The sequence below is a fragment of the Drosophila nasuta genome, chromosome 4, assembly GCF_023558535.2.
Source record: "Drosophila nasuta strain 15112-1781.00 chromosome 4, ASM2355853v1, whole genome shotgun sequence".
Lineage (NCBI taxonomy): Eukaryota > Metazoa > Arthropoda > Insecta > Diptera > Drosophilidae > Drosophila > Drosophila nasuta.
The window spans coordinates 686,147-706,215 of NC_083458.1; the positions used below are offsets into that span (position 1 = coordinate 686,147).

Here is a 20,069-nt window from a genome sequence, read left to right on the forward strand (position 1 = left end):
GATCTTCAACGTCGACGAGTAAAGGAATGTAATTTTAAGACTTATAAAGTCAAGGACGTACCATATATAAAAAAAAGCAAACAAGCTCAAAAGACTTAAAGAACACCTCCATAAGCCAAAGGAGTTCTGGAGGAGCGTTCTATGGAGGCACCTCTCCAAATCTCCTTTGAGTATAATTCATAAAAAAAATAAATTTTTTGTAACATTACTAATGGCACAAAGGCAATGGTGGACGCTCTGTGATGTTCTGGTGTGGTGTATAAAGGACTGGGTGACTTCGTTCCTGTCACTGTCTCGATGAACAAAGGCAAATATTTACGGCTTTTTTTAAATTTAAACCTTGTTATTCATATTAAAAGGTAATTGTCAAAATACAATACTTATACAATACTGCCACCACATGAAAATAACTTTAGCTTATATTTTTTCAAGTTCATATGACAAAATGTTGAATTCATTATTTTTAAGCTTGTATTTGCACTAAGTAAAACAGGAAAAACAAATAATTGAGTTATATTAAGCCATTGCAAAGTTACATAAAAACTTGAACCATATGTTTTTCGTCAAAATAATTATGCCGACTACAATTTTTGTCTGATCGTAATGTACTGTAGTTATTATTTTGTGTACCAAAAATATATATTTATGATTTTGTACATACATCTGAATGTATGTTGATCACTTTACTTACAAAATATTTATCACCAACTCGCGCAGCTTTTGAAACCCATAGGGTAGAAGGGTATTATAACTTTGTGCCGGCAGGAAATGTGTGTAACAGGTAGAAGGAGGCATCTCCGACCCTATAAAGTATATATATTCTTGATCAGCGTCAACAGCCGAGACTATATAGCCATGTCCGTCTGTGTGTCTGTCCGTCTGTCCGTATGAACACCTAGATCTCAGAGACTATAAGAGATAGAGCTATAATTTTTCGACAGCATTTGTTATGCTTGCACGCAGATCAAGTTTGTTTCAAATTTTTGCCACGCCCATTTCCGCCCCCGCAAATCAAAAAATCGAATAACGAATAATTTAAAGCTAGAGTTGCGAATTTTGGTATATACTATAATTACTATAGTAGTTATGATTCCTGAAAATTTGGTTGTGATCAGATAAAAATTGTGGAAGTTATTAGAGAAATACTTTTGTCAACAGCCGAGACGATCTAGCCATGTCCGTCTGTCCGTCTGTGTGTCTGTCCGTCTATCCGTATGAAACACTGAATCTCAGAGACTATAAGAGATAGAGCAATAATTTTTTTTCGACAGCATTTGTTATGTTTGCACGCAATATTTTACTTTTATTCAAAATGGGTAGCGGGTATCTCACAGTCGAGCACAATCGACTAACTCTAACTTTCTTACTTGTTTTATTCCTTTTTGTCACATATTAGTATATAACGTACAGGACTTAAGACCGGTTTCGTAAGATTGAAAAAACAGAGTGACCAAGAAAGGGTTGGTCAAGGCAACCCCCAAAAACAGAACAGGACAAAGATTAAAAGTTTCTTCAGAATGTTGTCAATTTTCACCCAAGAAAATGATTCAGTTTTGTGAGAAAATTTAGTAGACAGACTGGTTTGACCATCTTTATTACTATGAATATCTTGGCCTACAAATGGGACAAACAGGATAATTTTCTCACAGTTTCAGATGCAAATAATAATAATAAATTTAATTTTCGAGTGTCAAAACTAGACTATGGAAAAACTGGAAAAAATTAGTTTTATCGTCTGACATTACAAGACATGTGCATAGCACAAATAAGAAAGCAACTTGCGTTATGGAAGAAAAAACTTTTGACATCTTTGAAAAGTGAGGAAATTTCTTAAGGTACGACAATATGTGGAAGGAAAAGGCAAAGGCAAAGCTTCTTGCGTCTTCGCTACGTAGTCGAAGTCATAGGCGAAGGAAAGGCAATTCGCGGTCGGTAAAGGGGGATGCAGAATACGTATTCTTAGCGCGAGCTGCCAATAGGCGCGTGGCGTTGTGCTTAGCGGGTTCTCGCCATTGGTGCGAATTATTTACAGTGTTTTTCAACGTTTTCTACATTTTGGCGATGACAGCAAATACTATATACATAAGGTACATCGCCCTTTCTCTTTCGAAGTTATAGCACCGTCTTGTGCCACAGTATTCTCTCTCTGAATCTCTCTTTGCTTGTGTATGTACTTTTATCAGCAAGCATTAATAATATCTTATTAATACCTTAATAGATGAAAGTTGTGAGTCTATAAATTAAAATTAAACTAGATTTTCCCTGTTGCCGCATGATGATTTAGACCATAGCTTTAAATATTATGCATTTACTGGGCCTATACATTAACCAATATTTTCAACTGAGATTTAAAGTGTAATCATTTTAACTATTTTACTTGTTCATTTTACTTTTTCAAAAATTATATTATACAAAGGTCTAATTCCTGTTACCTTTAGGAAAGAACGGGTGTAATAAAAACAATAAAATTAGTAATTTGAAGTTACGAAGCGCGAGTGCAGTTATTAATTAAATATACATATGTGTAATGGCTCCAGTACTTATTTACGGTCTTGTTATTCTAGTTTTTAACCTAGAAAAATGAATCTAGATTGAAAAAATCTTGATTTAAGATTTATTATAACTTTGTGCCGGCAGGAAATGTATGTAACAGGTAGAAGGAGGCATCTCCGACCCTATAAAGTATATATATTCTTGATCAGCGTCAACAGAGTCCGCCTTTCCGTATGAAACACTGGATCTCAGAGACTATAAGAGATAGAGCTATAATTTTTATACCCGCTACCCATAGGGTAGAAGGGTATTATAACTTTGTGCCGGCAGGAAATGTATGTAACACGTAGAAGGAGGCATCTCCGACCCTATAAAGTATATATATTCTTGATCAAAGTCAACAGCCGAGACGATCTAGCCATGTCCGTCTGTCCGTTTGTGTGTCTGTCCGTATGAAACACTGGATCTCAGAGACTATAAGAGATAGAGCTATAATTTCTTTTCGACAGCATTTGTTATGTTTGCACGCAGATCAAGTTTGTTTCAAATTTTTGCCACGCCCACTTCCGCCCCTTTAAATCAAAAAAATCGAATAACAAGCGTAATTTTACAGCTAGAGTTTGGTATATACAGTAATAACTATAGTAGTTATGATCCCTGAAAATTTGGTTGCGATCAGAAAAAAATTGTGGAAGTTATTAAAGAAATACTTTTGTATGGGCAAAAACGCCTACTTACTAGGGGTCTCAGTTGCTTTGGCTGACAATATGGTATATTGTGCCGTCTATGGTATATTTTGAATGCGGTACTATATCGATATACCACATATACCACTATATATTTTTTTAGTATTTTTGCAGTATATTTGGTATATTTTGAGAATAATACCGCAAAATTTATTGCTTTTATTCAAAATGGGTAGCGGGTATCTCACAGTCGAGTACACTCGACTGTAGCTTTCTTACTTGTTTTTTTCGACAGCATTTGTTATGTTTGCACGCAGATCAAGTTTGTTTCAAAATTTTGCCACGCCCACTTCTGCCCCCGCAAATCAAAAATATCGAATAACAAGCGTAATTTTAAAGCTAGAGCTGCGAATTTTGGCATATGGGCAATTCTCGAAAAATGGTAAACCACGACCGAAAAAAATCTTCACATTCATCGTATTTTTTTGTATAATGTCATAAAGAAATATCCAAATTTTCATAATGTAATGGATCCATAGCATATCTTAGTTGTTTTTATAAAAAAATTTGCCTGCAAACTGAAAAAATTTAATTTTTTCACTTTTAGCTCCTTTTGTATGCATTTTTATGTTTTATTATTTCACAAAGAAAACATATGATATGTTTGCTCTTTTTCTACCAAATCTCTTTATTGCAATCCAATAATAAGATAAAAAATGCAAAGTGAGCGAAAAAATGTTCAATTAACTCTTAATTTTTATTTTGCTTTTTATCTATGTTCAAATCGTATGTACGTTCGCGACCGAAAATATCATTTTATTGTAATTGCTTCGCATCAAGTGCAAGCAGGTGAATGAAACTTCGCGTGTTAAGTTATTTTGGTATATATATTTTAAATATAAAAAATCGTTGGGGTTACTCTAACCAATCTTTTTTTATTGATTGTCAAAGTAGCGTACGTTCGCGACCTTACCTATAAGTAAATGTCGATTTTTACTAGCGTCGCATGGATTTTTAAAAAAAATTTGTCGTTTGCAGTTACTTATTACTTGTTAGTTATTACGTATTACTTATTCCATATTTTTCTTGTTATTAATAAATTTCAGTACATATTTCATATTTAATAAAAATTTATTTTTTTTGCTTTAAATGTTATTAGACACATTAAATTGAGTTAAATCCGTTTGTTTTTATGAAATATGAAGTTATTAATAAAAAAAAGTTGTAAAAATAAAAATTTAATAAATAAAACCACATGGAAAAATCGTACGTTCGCGACCGAAACTTAATTAAATTAAAAATAAATAAATGGAGATATTTTCTTGGGAGTAGACTTAATAGAAAGCTACATGATTCTATTTTAAAAGTAGAGTTTTTTCTTTAAAATATTCCGTCTCAATTCGCAGAGTTTTGCATTTTACTGTATTAAGCCAAAGTCGACTTCCATTTTGCGTACGTTCGCGACCGCATGTTTTTTGACAATATTATGAAAATTAAAAATCGATAAGCCCTATAATTTACACTAACCAAAGAGCTAAACAAATGCTATCGAAGAGTAAAAAAAAAGTTTCAGGAAACGTTTGTTTTCGATTTTATTTTTTTAATTTGTCTCGTACGAACGTACGTTCGCGACTTTGAGAAATGCCCATATACAATAATAACAACAGTAGTTGTTATTCCTGAAAATTTGCGATAAGGTAAAAATTGTGGAAGTTATTAAAGAAATACTTTTGTATGGGCAAAAACGCGTACTTACTAGGGCTCTTAGTTGCTTTGGCCGACAATCTGGTACATTGTTCCGTCTATAGTATATTTTGAATGGTGTACTATATCGATATACCAAACATACCATTCGGTATATTTTCAGCATTTTTAGCATTTTCGGTATATTATGAAAATAATACCGCAATATTTTGCTTTTATTGAAAATGGGTAGCGAGCACACTCGATTGTAACTTTCTTACTTGTTTCATATAGTAAATTACTACTCTACTATTACTATAAGTTTTACGAAAACATTAACTACAAAACTATCTACATCAGTATAATAGTTAAGCCCGAGCGGTTGATTTTATTCCATCGCAACAAAATATTTATTCCCTCTACCCATAGTGTAGAAGGGTATTATAACTTTGTTCCGGCAGGAAATATATGTAACAGGTAGAAGAAGGCACCTCCGACCCTATAAAGTATATATATTCTTGATCAGCGTCAACAGCCGAGACGATCTAGCCATGTCCGTCAATTCGTATGAAACACTGGATCTCAAAGACTATAAGAGATAGAGCTATAATTTTTCGACAGCATTTGTAATGTTTCTACGCAGATCAAGTTTGCTTCAAATTTTTTGACATGCCCACTTCCGCCCCCGCAAATCATAATTTTAAAGCTAGAGTCGAATTTTAGTATATAAAGGGTGATCCATTAGGACCTTTTTTTCAATATGCTTTTTCGAGAATTTCACGCGTGACTCGTGTCAAGCTGTCATGACATTTCTATTCAGTAATGTTTGGCAAATCATCATGGAAAAACTCACACCGCAACAACGTCTCCAAATTATTCAGCTGTATTACGAAAATCAGCGTTCGGCGAAAAAAGTTTTTCGCGCAATTTGTGCAACATATGGTGCGCATAATCGGCCTTCCGAGCCCACCATTGCCAATACCATCCGTAAATTCGAGTCGCAATATACGCTATTGGGTGATAGGCCGACCAGCCCGAAATGCACCGTTTGGTGTGGTTTATGGGCGGGTGCAATCATCGGTCCGTACTTCTTCAAAAATGAGGCCGGACAGAACGTTACCGTTAATAGTGCACGCTACCGAGCCATGATAACCGACTTTTTGCTGCCTGAAATTGCAGCCCATGTCTCGACGACATTTGGTTTCAACAAGATGGAGCCACTCCCCACACAGCGCGCGAAACAATGGCTTTATTGCGGAGTCATTCGGACTCGACGAGCAGTTAATTTCACGTTTTCGACCTGTCGGTTGGCCGCATAGATCGTGTGATATCACACCTTTAGACTTTTTTCTTTGGGGCTACGTGAAGTCAAAAGTCTTTGCCAATAAACCAGCTACGATTCAGGACTTGGAAGACTACAACACTCGCGTAATTAGGGAGATTCCGACCGAAATGCTGGAAAGAGTAATCCAAAATTTGACCTTCCGGATGGTCGCGGCCAACATTTGAATGAAATTATTTTCAAAAAGTAAATGCCAAAGGATGTTCTTTTTGCACATAATAAATATTCGGCCGTCCAGAAATACGGTCAAAAACGCCTACTTACAAAGTGTCTCAGTTGCTTTGGCTGACAATCTGGTATATTGTGACGACTATGGCATATTTTGAATGTGATACTAAATCGATGTACCAAATATACCATTCAATATATTTTTAGTACTATTGCAGTATTTTTGGTATATGTTGAAAATAATACCAGCAGACTCGACTGTAGCTTTCTTAATTGTTTTAATTTATAAATTTGTTTGTTACATTCTGTTATCTACATTTGATCTCATTCGCATCTTTATTCCATTAAATTTCTCAGACGGAATGTTTAGTATGGAAATTAGAAACATTTTGGATACCCATGCTATCCCGTCCCATCCCATTACTCGTATCTGGTCACTTTGATCGCAAATATTTTCAAACTGATTATTCCCTCCTAGTGAAAGTGAACATTCTTAAGTCTAGCAAGTTCATACCTCCTAATCGCGTCTATACCCGAGAATATTTTTGGGTAAATAATAGACTGGCTTAAAGACCACGGCGTCGTTTATTCCATCGGAGTGCCCTAGAAAATAAGATCCATTAAGCGTTCGAAAGTTACGGCACCCAGAAGAGCTGTGAAATAAAGACTGTACTCCCAGTGATGTATTATCTTTAAAAAAATTGTAAGAGTTAATCATATTCTCCTTGTTACATTTGTTGCGCGATTCCTATGATTCGACATCGATCGACATATATATGTACATACCACGTAACATTTATGTACGAGGTGTGTACTTCGAATGTTATGTAAATGGGTACAGTCGCGACATTTGTTGATGTGTAAGCACTACGCTCCTTCGTCTTTAAAAATTTCGACAAAATGATATTAGCATTTTGTCTATTCGGACTAGTTACATAAGCGTAGACTACCACAATCAATTCAAGATACATACAAATGTATAAAATAGTATATACAGTATAGACATCTTAGTGGCAAGTATACACATATACATACGTATATACACACTAGTATATAGAGACACTCGCACATTTGAGCAGCCGAAGCCATTAGTTCCGCGAAATTCTGCCTGAAATTGACAAAGCATACCAAGTACGGTCATAGCCGCGAATACAAAGACTGGATGGGAAGCGGAGACGCACCACCACGAAGACACACCACCATCAGCATCTTGAGAAATATTTCGCTAAAGCAACGGCGTCCTCAACTGATGTCTCATTTTCGAAAGCGTACTTTGATTGGCCGTTAAGATCTCGCGAGCTGTGAGCTGTGTGTGTACTTCCCGTCGTCATGACGCACGACAGCGCACTCCAGTCACTCTGCCCTACACACCACTTCGCAAGCATAAAATGCTGCAATCAATATAACCCGTTTCTACAGCTACTGTTGCATGGATGCTGTAATATTGAGCTTTGCTCCGCCTGTTCAGCGGCCAAAACGCTGTCTCAATTACAGTACATAGAAAAGCGCCAAAATATATCCTTCTCCCTTCCCAGTTAAGGTTCATTTTGGATAAGATTTTTGTTTTAAGTTTTCGAACATAACCCTTTCTTACGGACACGAATTTCATGTAAAGATACTGCGATATTTTTATATGGCAACGTTTCATGAAAAATGAAGAATATTGAAAAATTGTTAAAAAACGTGAATGACGCATATTTCTGTATTACTGGAAATGTATAAACAAACAACCGTCGAAATATTTTTCCATGCCATTTTTATACCTGCTATCCATAGATTAGAAGGGTATTATAACTTTGTGCCGGCAGGAAATATATGTAACAGTCAGAAGAAGGCATCTCCGACCCCATAAAGTATATATATTATTGATCAGCGTCAACAGTCGAGACGATAGTCATTTCCGTCTGTCTGTACATCTGTATGAAACCTAGATCTCAGAGACTATAAGAGATAGAAATAATGAACGACAAAACTTGTAATGTTTGCACGCAGATCAATTTTGTTTCAAATTTTTGCCACGCCCACTTCCGCCACCGCAAATGAACAAAATTCGAATAACAACCGTAGTTTGACAACAAGCTGAAAATAAAGAATAATGCCGCTCCGTTTTTTTTTTTTTTTTATTCAAAATGGTTAGCGGGTATCTCACACAATACCATACACATTACATATAATACAATACATGATATTTTCCTGCTAAGACGTTGCACAAATGTAGTGTGTATTGTATAAGGTAGTTACAAAAAACAATTCCGAAATACAATGATTAGAATTTTGTCAAAAACCTAGTATATTTATTACCAGAATATACTAATTTATACTAAATTCCATAAAAGTGTCTTTTTGGCTACAGCAATAACTTTCTTTCAATAGACTATTTTAATCGCATATGCATACCCAGAATTCACGTTGAAAAATTAGTGAATAAATTATTTTATTTTACCATTTGATTTTAAAGCGCTGTTCACAAATTAGCGAAGCCGTGTTTTCCATGCGTTTTTTGTGTATTTGTTACTTTCAATAATTCAGGAAGCAAGACAAATAAAGAAGGATAAGAACTTTCAAAGAACTTTAAAATACGATAGTGATAGACAGAAGAAAAATTTAAGAGGTCCAGCAAAATGCTTGAAGTGTACAGAAGACGGTCACATTGATAAGCATTGAGAGATTGTGTGTTAAGTGCAAAAGAGTAACAAAATTTGAACATAGCAAAAAGAGAGTCCATAACGTGATAGATGGTAAATCGCCTAGAGAAGTGCTGATCTTTACTTTTGTCGCCTTACATATGTATAAATACTTCATTCGTTTCGATGATCAAGTTTGATTTATGTTCAACAAAGTGTTCAAAAAATTTAAAAGTCGCAAGCTTCTAAATAATGTTAAGCAGCCAACGGGAATTTGCAAGGTATGTTGACGACTATTGGATATTTTAACCTAGAATTGGTATTTGAGAATGTCAATTGTGTTCTAAGCTTCCATGTAGTTAAACAGGATGAGTTGAAATACAGCGTCTTTATCGGTAAAAATATTTTAAGGCACATCCATGTTTTGTTCAGTAACAAAGGGGTAGTTTTTATTGAACGAAAAATTAAAGATGAAACAGATAAAATTGAATTGAATACGAAAATTCATTTTTAGTGAAAAACATTATATGTAAAGACAGTACAAATGATCTACTAGTTATACCGGAACCCATGCAAAAAGAAATAATAGGCATCGTTCACAGAGATCGTCATATCGGTACTAAACGAGAGAACTAGTCGAAAAATCGTATTATGTGGAAAAACTACTAGAAAAGGTAGAGGTTTGTAAATAGCAGCTTAGAATGTTTGATAAAAGATGGAAGGATTCTTGACACCAATCATCAAGTCCTAGGAACCGCTAGGAACGTATCACATAGACCGAATTGAGCAAATTTGAAGATTTTGACAGGAAGAAAAGACTTCAAAAAACTTTTAGGACAACGTCAAAATGAATTAAGAAGAAAAGCTCCCAAAAATTCAAATGAACTCACAAATACAAATACAGGTGATGAAAAAATCAATTGTCAAAATAATTTTCAAATTTGTTGCATATCGAAAAAAAGATCGTTGTATATTAATATACCAATTACAGCTTTCGGTCTATTTTATTAATTACATTTGTATTAATTGGGTACATTTAAATAATAACGCTACATTTGGTAATTGTTTTTAACCCATTTAATAATAATTTTAAAAATACATAATCTTAGATTGAAGGACTAGTTCCTGCAGTAATAAATTATATCTCCATAATACATATTGAATTCGAAGAACTTCAAGACCAAGTTAAGCCTAGTGCGAATTAAATTAAAATTAAATAAATTACGTAATTATCTAACAATTACAGATTTCTAAAAAAAAAAACTGAGAGTGTTTTCTTATCAAATTATTAAAAAAAAATCATTCAAGTTGAACTTATCTAATTAACAAAGAGGGGTAACTTCGAAAAATATCTCCTTGTTGCAGAGCAAAAATTATAATAATAAAGAATCTAATCGCATTAATAAATGTGTATTAAACATACATGATAAATGCATAAAAGTGTATGCAAATCGTATCACGTGATATTTCAATATCCAAACAAACCGGTTATAATTTAAAAAAAATTTATACGTCCACATGCACCTGTCACATCCTTATACGCTTCTAGACTTTACCCATTGAATCTGTCTGCGTTATCAATTTAATTTTAATTTAATATAAAAATGATACAGATTAAATGACTCACTATATATATTGAGTGTATAAAAGTATGTATGAGTATATGAGTATATAAAAACAATTTATAAAACAAGTAAGAAAGTTACAGTCGAGTGTGCTGGTATGTGCAATACCCGCTACTCATTTCAAATAAAAGCAAAATATTGGGGAATTAATTTTAAAATATATCAAAATAATATACAAAGAAGTACTTTAAAATATGCCAAATGGTATTTTTAGTATATTGATATGGTACTACATTCACGATATACTACAGAGTGCAAAATATACCTGATTGTCAGCCAAAGCAACTAAGACCCCTAGTAAGTAGGCGTTTTTGCCCATATAAAAGTATTTCTTTAATAACGTCGACAATTATTATGCATACATGCATTTCCTGCCGGAATAAAATAAAACAATTAAATTAATTAAATATAACAATTAAGAAAAGTACAGCTAGTGTGCTTTGCTGTAAGATTCCTCCTACCCGTTTTTAATAAAATCCACAATAATTCCTGTTGGCATAATGTTATAATATCCATGAGTTGGGGTATAAGAATAAAGTACTTAATAGTTGATTTAAAAAATATATTTAAAAGATTAACACATGAATATATGCATACACATTCAATGTATGTACATTCATAGTAACTTTAACAATAGGTCAGAGTTAAGTTAAGGAAATAAGAACAATATAAAAATATTAAAATGCTTTCTAGCTCAAATTTTAGTGACTTTGTATAACTATTGATGAATAGATATGTATGTATTATAACTGTCATGTGAAATGGTAGCAGACAACTAATTGGATAAAGGATAAAACTCTAAACTAAAGACAGTGGACGCTTGAAAGTAAATAAAACGGCCTAAAATTAAAGCAAACCAAAAATGTTAGGTAGTTTCCAATGTTTATTGCTAGATGGCGCCATCAATTATAAATGTTCTGCAAACAAAGCGCCCTCTATTTAAAATGATTGTAAACTGAATTGATGGGATTTTTTGTCTCTCTCGATTTATAAAGTAAATTCTCTCTTGTTATTCAGAAATACTCTTAGGAAATTTCTACAATTCATATTCATTGTTTTCATTGGCTGCTGGTTAAGGCAATTTTCTCTTTTTCCCCTCACTGACAATTTGAAGCGAGCAATTGCCGACAGCCATTGTTGCTATTAAGCATACACCTCCCATCAGATAATGAGTAATGACGATAAAATATGCTTCGTCCTTGGATATTATTAGTTTATTGAGAGTTATGATATTTCAACGATTTCATTGATCTGTTGATCTTACAACTATTTTCAGCGAATAAGAAAAACGTCCAGTTCTATTTAAAATTTAAGAACTCTCTTGACCTAGGCTATAAGTTACTATTTTTCTTCCACTGTTATAACTTGAATGCAAATTAAATGTATTCAACTCTTTTCCCAAACCTAAAGCTAAATTGTTTTCATATAAAATTTTCTAAATAAGTTATAAACTTTTCTAGCAATAACCAAGTGGGAGAAAGAATAGCTTCAAATTATGAAAGGCAAGCTTATTTAACATACTTATCTAAGCGGTTTAATAATCTTTTATTTCAAAGGTTTATTTTTATTAGGATCTCTACCACAACTTTAAAGCTAGACTTTTGGGGCTTTTAATGCTTCCGGTAACAATTTTGAATATTTTTAATGGCATGGTATTTACTGTATATTTAATTATACGCAACTTACGATTCTTTGAATACACACCTCGACCAATGTATAAGCCGCTTTTGATTTTATAGTTTTGATACTCTCTGCACTACTCCAAAGTTAGAGTAATAAGAATTTCGCTTTTTACCTTAATTATTATTAATTCGTAATTTAATACCATAAAGATAAGGAGTATATGTAACAATGTCCGTCTGTTTGTATAAATACGTAGATACCACAGACTATAAAAGATAGAGATAATTGGAAAATTGTATAAGAATAAGACGCCTGCTGTTATCGGGTCTTAATTGCTTTGGTAGACAATGTGGTATATTTTGTACTATATAGTATTTTTTTAATGTTTGAATGTATTGATATACCAAATATAATCTTAGGTATATTTAGTAGTCGTAGATAGTGTTTTTAATAAATCAATTAGGTATATTTTAGAGTTTGATTTTATTGAAAATGGGTAGAGGGTATCTCACAGTCGTCCCCACTCAACTGCACCTTTTTTAACTTGCTAATTATAATAACATTTTATATATTATACTATATTGTAATGTTATATTATACATTTCGTGTAGGTACAAAGTTATAAGTGATACAGTTGAAAATTTTTTAACAGCTCATTTTATTGGTGAACGAAATTCAATTTGTTTATGATTTGTTCACAAAAACGAATTGCAAGTATAATTTGCAGAGTAGAGTCGATATTGACTAACGTCTTTATGAATTGATTACAATCAAATAAAAAAACTTAGAAGTTATTAAACACTCTCGTATATTTTGAATTGTTTTGATATATTTCAGAATTTTTTAATTTATTAATTCGGTATATTTTTCTGCTAATACCACGCCTGTTTGCTATTATAAAAAACGGTAGCCGATGGCAGCCTTTTTACTTGTTTATATTAAAGTTTAACAGGATCTTCTTACTCGAACTTAATGTCCATCAAATAATTTTCTCTTGAAAATATTAGTTAATTATTTAAATATTCGAATTTATTTTGTCTAAATTTACTGACAATTTTTCTATGACTATTTCAGAGTATACAAATTTATTTTGAATTTATGTTAACATAAATGTATAGAATTCGTAGCTTTGTATTTCTTTATCGGAAAGAGTTTATAAGAAGTTACAATTGAAACTAAGCTTTACGAGTAAATATAAAAGTCAATTCAAGACTCGAACACTTGCTTCGAATACTTGCAAATCGTCCCATCATCTAGTTGTTAGGACAACGTCCGAGACGCTTTTACACTATGTACGTATGTTCTTCTGAGTCGACTCCATACCATTTCGGAATCGAAACGACACGGAGAATGAGAGGTGCCATAGGGCCAACATTAAAACTTAAGATACATCACGAGAAAAAAATGTTCTTTTCTTTTTTTGTTTCCTTCAAACGCCAACACTCTAAGTGAAGCAGAGGTTGCCCTTCTAAGAAAGGCAATCCCAACAGAGTTGGCGATTTCGATGTTGCTTTTGTTGTCGTCATCATCAATATTTTAAATTAAAATTTCTTCTTTTGGCAAAACACGCGCCATATTTATTTCTTTTGATTTTTCTCGCTTCTCCTTTGTCGCCTTGTCCTTCATGTCCTGTGTTGTCCTGTTCCAGTTTTTGAAAAGATGTGGGCAGGCGTCCTGCGCATACCGACCACCACCAATATAACAATCCAACGCCATACCAGGCCATTTTCACTTCCATTCCCATTCCCACTCCCACTCCCATTCCTATTCCATCATTCCCATTTCTCCCAGTCCGCGTTGTTGCGTTTTGTTTTATTACGCAAGCATTTTCCACCATTAATAGCCGCGAGGTATTAAATTTTTAAATCACCCGAGCGGCTGCTGAAAGGGTGCAAGGCTGGGGACCAGAGTGGAGAATGGGCAATACCGATGGCTCGCGATGGCAATAGCAATGCCAATGGCGATAGATATGGCGATGGCGAAGGAGTCAAAGAAGACGATGGTGATATTCCTAGTAAGGGGTGTGGGAGGAGAGTTTAACTGTACAAAAAGTGTGGACTGAGATGGGCATACCAGAATCGCAAACGGTGATGGTGAATGAGGTACAGTTGTGTTGGAAAAAACTACGCTTTATATTCTTTACTTTCAGAAATTACTAAGTGACACGACGCATTTCTGCCAATGGAGCTGGGAGAACTGTTGATGATGATACCGGGACTGCTACTGACCTAAAGAAAGAAGTGAGCCATTAATACATCTCTTACTAGTATTTGAATACCATTATTAATAATTGTATGATTGTATATTCATCAAATGGCCAGATTTATATTACAAAAACGTTCAAATTCTTCTACTTATTTTGATATTTCATACCAAACCTACTAATTCATAGAATAGATTAGAAGGTTTATGTTAAAGTTTATTTATAAAAAAAAAATTTTTATACATATATAAATACATTTTATAAAACAACGATTAAATCAAAAAAGCAAGAGGTAACGCTATCATTAAGATATTAGGGAAATAATTGTATCACAACTATATCTTCAGAAGTTACTTAGACTTCCGGCATATTTTGGTCTTATACCATTTTGCGCAAAGTGTGAAAAAATGCTAAAATGTGATAGATAGTTGTGGAGTTCGATATTATGGAATAACTTATATTTGTTGTGATTGTCTTGAAAACTGCTAATTATTGCAAGCGCGGCATTATGTAACTGCGTGAATCAACATAAAATAAATAAATAGCTTTCATTATGCATTATTTTAGATTCATTGAAAGATTTTAATATTTCCTTACAAAATTATATACCTAAGGTTACGATTAAGAATAATTAAGATGAACAATTATTTAAAACCTATTGTTGTATACACTTTAGTTTTCCCGTATTGTTTTAAAACTGAATTTGGGATATGTTCAGCGTTTGGTTGGCGAGATTGTGAACTAAGAAAAAACAAGCTGTCGAAAAAATTATAGCTCTATCTCTTAAAGTCTCTGAGATCTAGGTCTAGATCTAGATCTAGTCTAGATTCTCTCGGCTATTGATGCTGATCAAGATTATACATATATACTTTATAGGGTCGGTGATGCCTCCTTCTACCTGTTACATACATTTCCTGCCGGAACAAGGTGTAATATATAATTTATATTCATTTATTAATTACCAAAAGCCCCAACAAAATGCAAAATATTTTACATAAAATGGACTATCATTGGGAGAAAGAAATGGTCACCTAGGCAATAATTTTTTTTTTTAATTTACAAATATAATACTACAATCATGTAGTACCTAGTGTGATACTAGATATGTTTTTTAGAATAGGGTACCTAAAATTCGAAAAAGTTGCCACAGCCCCCCAAATTACCTTGAAATCGTTCATTTTGATATTTTAGCTTACGAATGTGTGGCAACACAGTAAAGCTACAAACTCATCGAATGTCAAGTGACAACTCTTATTTTGGAAAATTTTATATATTGGGAAGTTTTACTGAGCCTCTGTTGAAAATTCCTATTGGATCATATCAAGACAAGCCTCTTCTTTTTTCCTTGCACAAACGATGCGCACGTGTTATTGTCATTAAGGGACAACAATATACTACATCTTTGAAATGATATTGATATAGTAGAGTATTAATTAAAAATAGTAAAAGAAGCAGTATTCAATTAATTTCGAGTTAGAAATGTAAATTTCGAAAGTGGTGATATTCTTCTTTTTGAGAACATAGATGCAAAAAAAAATTCAACAAAAAATATATACATATAAAAAAAAACGTCTAAGCACATCATCCCATTTTAAGTTTTAATATATTAAGCATGACTTATTTAATAATTACACAAGAAAGAAAGCTACAGTCGAGTGTCCTCAACTGTGAGATACCCGCTACACATTTTGAATAAAAGCAAAGTATTGCGGTATTATTCTCAAAATATACCGAAATAATATACAAAAAATACTATAAAAAATATATTTCAAATGGTATATTGATTTGGTACTACATTCAAGATGTACTATAGAGTACATAACAAACGCTGCCGAATAAATTATAGCTATATATTTTATAGTCTCTGAGATCTAGGTGTTCATACGGACAGCCGGAGGGACGGACATGGCTAAATCGTCTCGGCTGTTGACGCTGATCAAGAATATATATACTTTATAAAGTCGGAGATGCCTCCTTTCCTTTTCCTTTTCCTTACATACATTTCCTGCCGGCTCACAAGTTATAATATCCCTCTACCCCATGAACAATACATCTACAATACAAGATTTTTTAGACAATTATAGATACATTCTCTTGGACAGAATGACCGTTTTAGGATATCCATTTACTTTTAATGCAGATTAAGATAGAAATTTGCATGTGATAATCGACCGAGCATCCTAGAGAATCGCGCGCTTCGACTATACTATTTATTATGCATGTATGCTAATAAGCTATGGCCTAAGATGAAGAAGGTAAGCACGATGACAATGAACCCTATAAAGAAACCGTGCATGTGATACGAGATTATTACCACCGGACTTTTTGGTCTGTGTCTGTCTAAAGTGCACAATATTGACAGCAGCTGCACTGGTCTAGAGCAGCATACATACATGGTAGTTGTTGACCCGACCAAACCGGACATACCCAAACCCGCAGCAAAAGGGGTCACACCTAGAAAACTGGTTTTCTCTCGCATCCCTTTGCAAAGAGCAGTAGAGGTAGCAGCAAGAGAAGAAAATGGGAGACCAGGACCGTTGATCAAGAAGCATAAGAAAGCATTCAAATATGTTTGTATATTGTTAAAGCCTTACTGCGGACAGGACAGTCGAAACTAACTAGTTGTAGCTAAGGGGTTGGCTTTGGAATTGTCCTATTTCTCCCCTGTTCCCTGTCCTGTGTCCTGCATAGGTCATTTGCATGCCGTCTATTCGACCTTCATTGAGTAACATCAGGAACATGGTCTAATTTCTAAACTGGTCAAACCGGTCGGTCGACGCGTCAGTATTGTCAAATCCTGTACTTGCACTTAAATGTAATCACAGCACAATGTTGTCTTGTAGTTGCCTAAAGGGTGGCTATGCTGCACACATACCTAAATAGTATAGTTCTTATTTATATGTTTGTATGCAGAATATTTATACAAGCATGTGTGTGTATAATACGGACAATCATCAACCTTACAAAATGTGTTAAAGAGAGAATAAGCGAGAAAGAGAGATAGGGTAGGACAGCACACAACGTATAACAGAATAACATTATAAATCAATAATCTCACATGTGTATGTTAGTATAAATATTTAAAGCTAGATTCGAATCATTTGATGTTTGACCACCACGACGATCATATGTGAGAAGCAGTAGCAGATACATGAGCATCTACATGCCAGAACCTTGACTACGGTGTGCTGCGAGTGTCAATCCTAAGGAAACTTTTCTTACTTATAATTAAGTGTAATATTTTATTTTGAATAAAAATAAGTGCTTTTTGTGGTGACAATAAATCAAACCGTTGAAAATTATAAAAAGTTAAAATTTTTTGTAGACGACAAATACTGTTTAATTAAAACGTCGAATACTAAAAAGCAAAAAAATATATGCAGCATTGCAATATATTTTTATTTCATCAAGTGCGTGACACCGTGGAAATCGGTGATTTGCATCTCTGCATACTATCTACTACTGCATACCTCATCCGTATACAAATTTATAATTATTATTAATACAATTTTTAAATTTCCTTATGAATTTCTGCTCTTGTTAAGAAAAATCGCGCCTATAGTAAAAGGCAACAGCTTGAACGGCTTTTAAAGGCCAATGTAAGTAGTTAAATTTCCCAAAAAAAAAACACGTCTGCGAGTAGGAAAACAACTGCTTTATAGAAGTTGGTAACCTTACATTTTGTAGCCTTGAAGAGTATAGAAACCCCAAAATAAAAAGTTTATATTTAAACATATAACAAAATAATGAATTAAAAAAATGGAAAATAGCCAATTGAAAAGAGAAAATTTAAATTTATATAAAAACGTTATCAATAGTAAAAATAAAATAATAAATTTAAAAGATCATAGTTAACCAATAAGGAATATTAACTACATATTTTAAAAATACATTCCCGCAAAAATAAATCATAATATCAATCAAATCATAATAACTATAAGTTAAAATATTGAAGCGCAATTAAAATTCTACTTTAACTTCAAACTGCAAAGCGGCCAATATCATATTTACCACAACACCACGGTTTTGCAGCTCAAATATAAAAAAAAACTTCAAAACTATGATTCCTTCTTGTCTTCTTATTATTACAGTGAAAACTTATTTCGAAATTTTAATTGCACTCATTGTAACAGATTTTGGTAGTGTTATATTTTATACCATAATGGTAATCTAGAGAGGGGTACTTCCCAGTCTATTTAATTATGGATTGATTGACAACACTTGATTGTGACATTATTTCCTTTTTATATCCAAATATTTATTCTTCACAATTGTCAGATTAAAAAATTTCCTAATTTTTCCATTTTTCTCTGTGCCTAGTAAAAATATACAGAACTGTTGGTATTGTTGCCTACGAATGTATGTAATAGGCTGAAGACAATACGATTATACATTTTAATTTTCTTGATTTATCTAAGCTCCCTGGCCACATGTCTTCGAAAGTAGTTAGATCGGAAACTAGTAAGTTCTGGTGGTTACTGCATATCTACAGAAGGTACGCGTAGTCGTGCGCTCTCTGTTACAGCGTTCTACATTTCTTTTTAAATTGTTAAACACTTTAGCGCGATAAGGGTGGAAAGAGTGTAGGTCTGTGAATTCGCTCAGCCAACCAACTTGCTTGTTCAAAATACAAACACCCCCAATGCCCCAGCAAATCCAGAGTAACCATTCATTCGTTTCGAATTCCAGAGCCAAGGCCATTCTCAGAGTTCGAATTCGAATATGAGTCCGAGCACTGCGCATTTAGCCATTAAGTTGCACCTAACCATAAACGTCAACAACAGAAAGTGGTCAGAGGGAGCAGCAATAGAATCGAATGAAGCAGCAAAAGAGATAGTGCTGAACATGTGAAGAGAAACGTTTATGTATTCCTCTCACTCATCGTGTAAGATAAAAGCAAGTAAGAAGGTTACAGTCGAGTGTGCTCAACTGTGAGATACCCGCTACCCATTTTTAATAATAGCAAAATATTACGCTATTTTTCTCAAAATATACCGAAAATACTAAAAGTATACCAAATTGTATATTTGGTACTATTACCACTTTCAAAATATGTCATAGACGGCACAGTATACCAGATTGTCAGCCAAAACAACGAGGAACAAAAGTATTTCTTTAATAACACACAATTTTTATCTGATCGCAACCAAATTTTCAGGAGTCACAAATTCGCAGCTCTAGCTTTAAAATTACGCTTGTTATTCGATTTTTGTTGGTTAGCAGGGGCGGAAGTGGGTGTGGAAAAAATTTGAAACAAACTTGATCTGCGTGCAAACATAACAAATGTCGAAAAAATTATAGCTCTATAGTCTCTGAGATCCAATGTTTCATACGGACAGACGGACATGCGTCTGTGCTGTTGACGCTGATCAAGAATATATATAGTTTATAGGGTCCTTCTACCTGTTACATACATTTCCTGCCGGTCCAAAGTTATAATACCCTTCTACTCAATTATCCCAGAATTAACTGTCCTCGACTGTTATAATAAGTATCCATCAATTGAGAACATAAAACAAAAATTGTGTTAGCACCACAGAAATTCATATTTTTATGTTAACATCTTACAAATGCTGCAACATATGACTAAGGTCATATGAGAAAGGTTGCTTTAGGGACAGT

General features: G+C 33.5%; 1 long non-coding RNA gene across 2 annotated transcripts; it reads right to left on the reverse strand.

Annotated features, from left to right (window-relative positions):
* Positions 1-11,272: 11,272 nt before the first annotated feature.
* Positions 11,273-19,755, reverse strand: LOC132794845 (uncharacterized). 2 transcript variants are annotated; one of them, XR_009633339.1, is made up of 3 exons: positions 18,840-19,755; positions 18,459-18,763; positions 11,273-14,472 (listed from the first exon to the last, which is right to left on the reverse strand). It is a non-coding gene; the product is annotated as an uncharacterized LOC132794845 (long non-coding RNA). The 2 variants fall into 2 exon arrangements; XR_009633338.1 differs by lacking the exons at positions 18,459-18,763; positions 18,840-19,755 and adding an exon at positions 14,523-14,632 and having other exon boundaries at positions 11,275-14,255; positions 14,318-14,472.
* Positions 19,756-20,069: the final 314 nt, after the last annotated feature.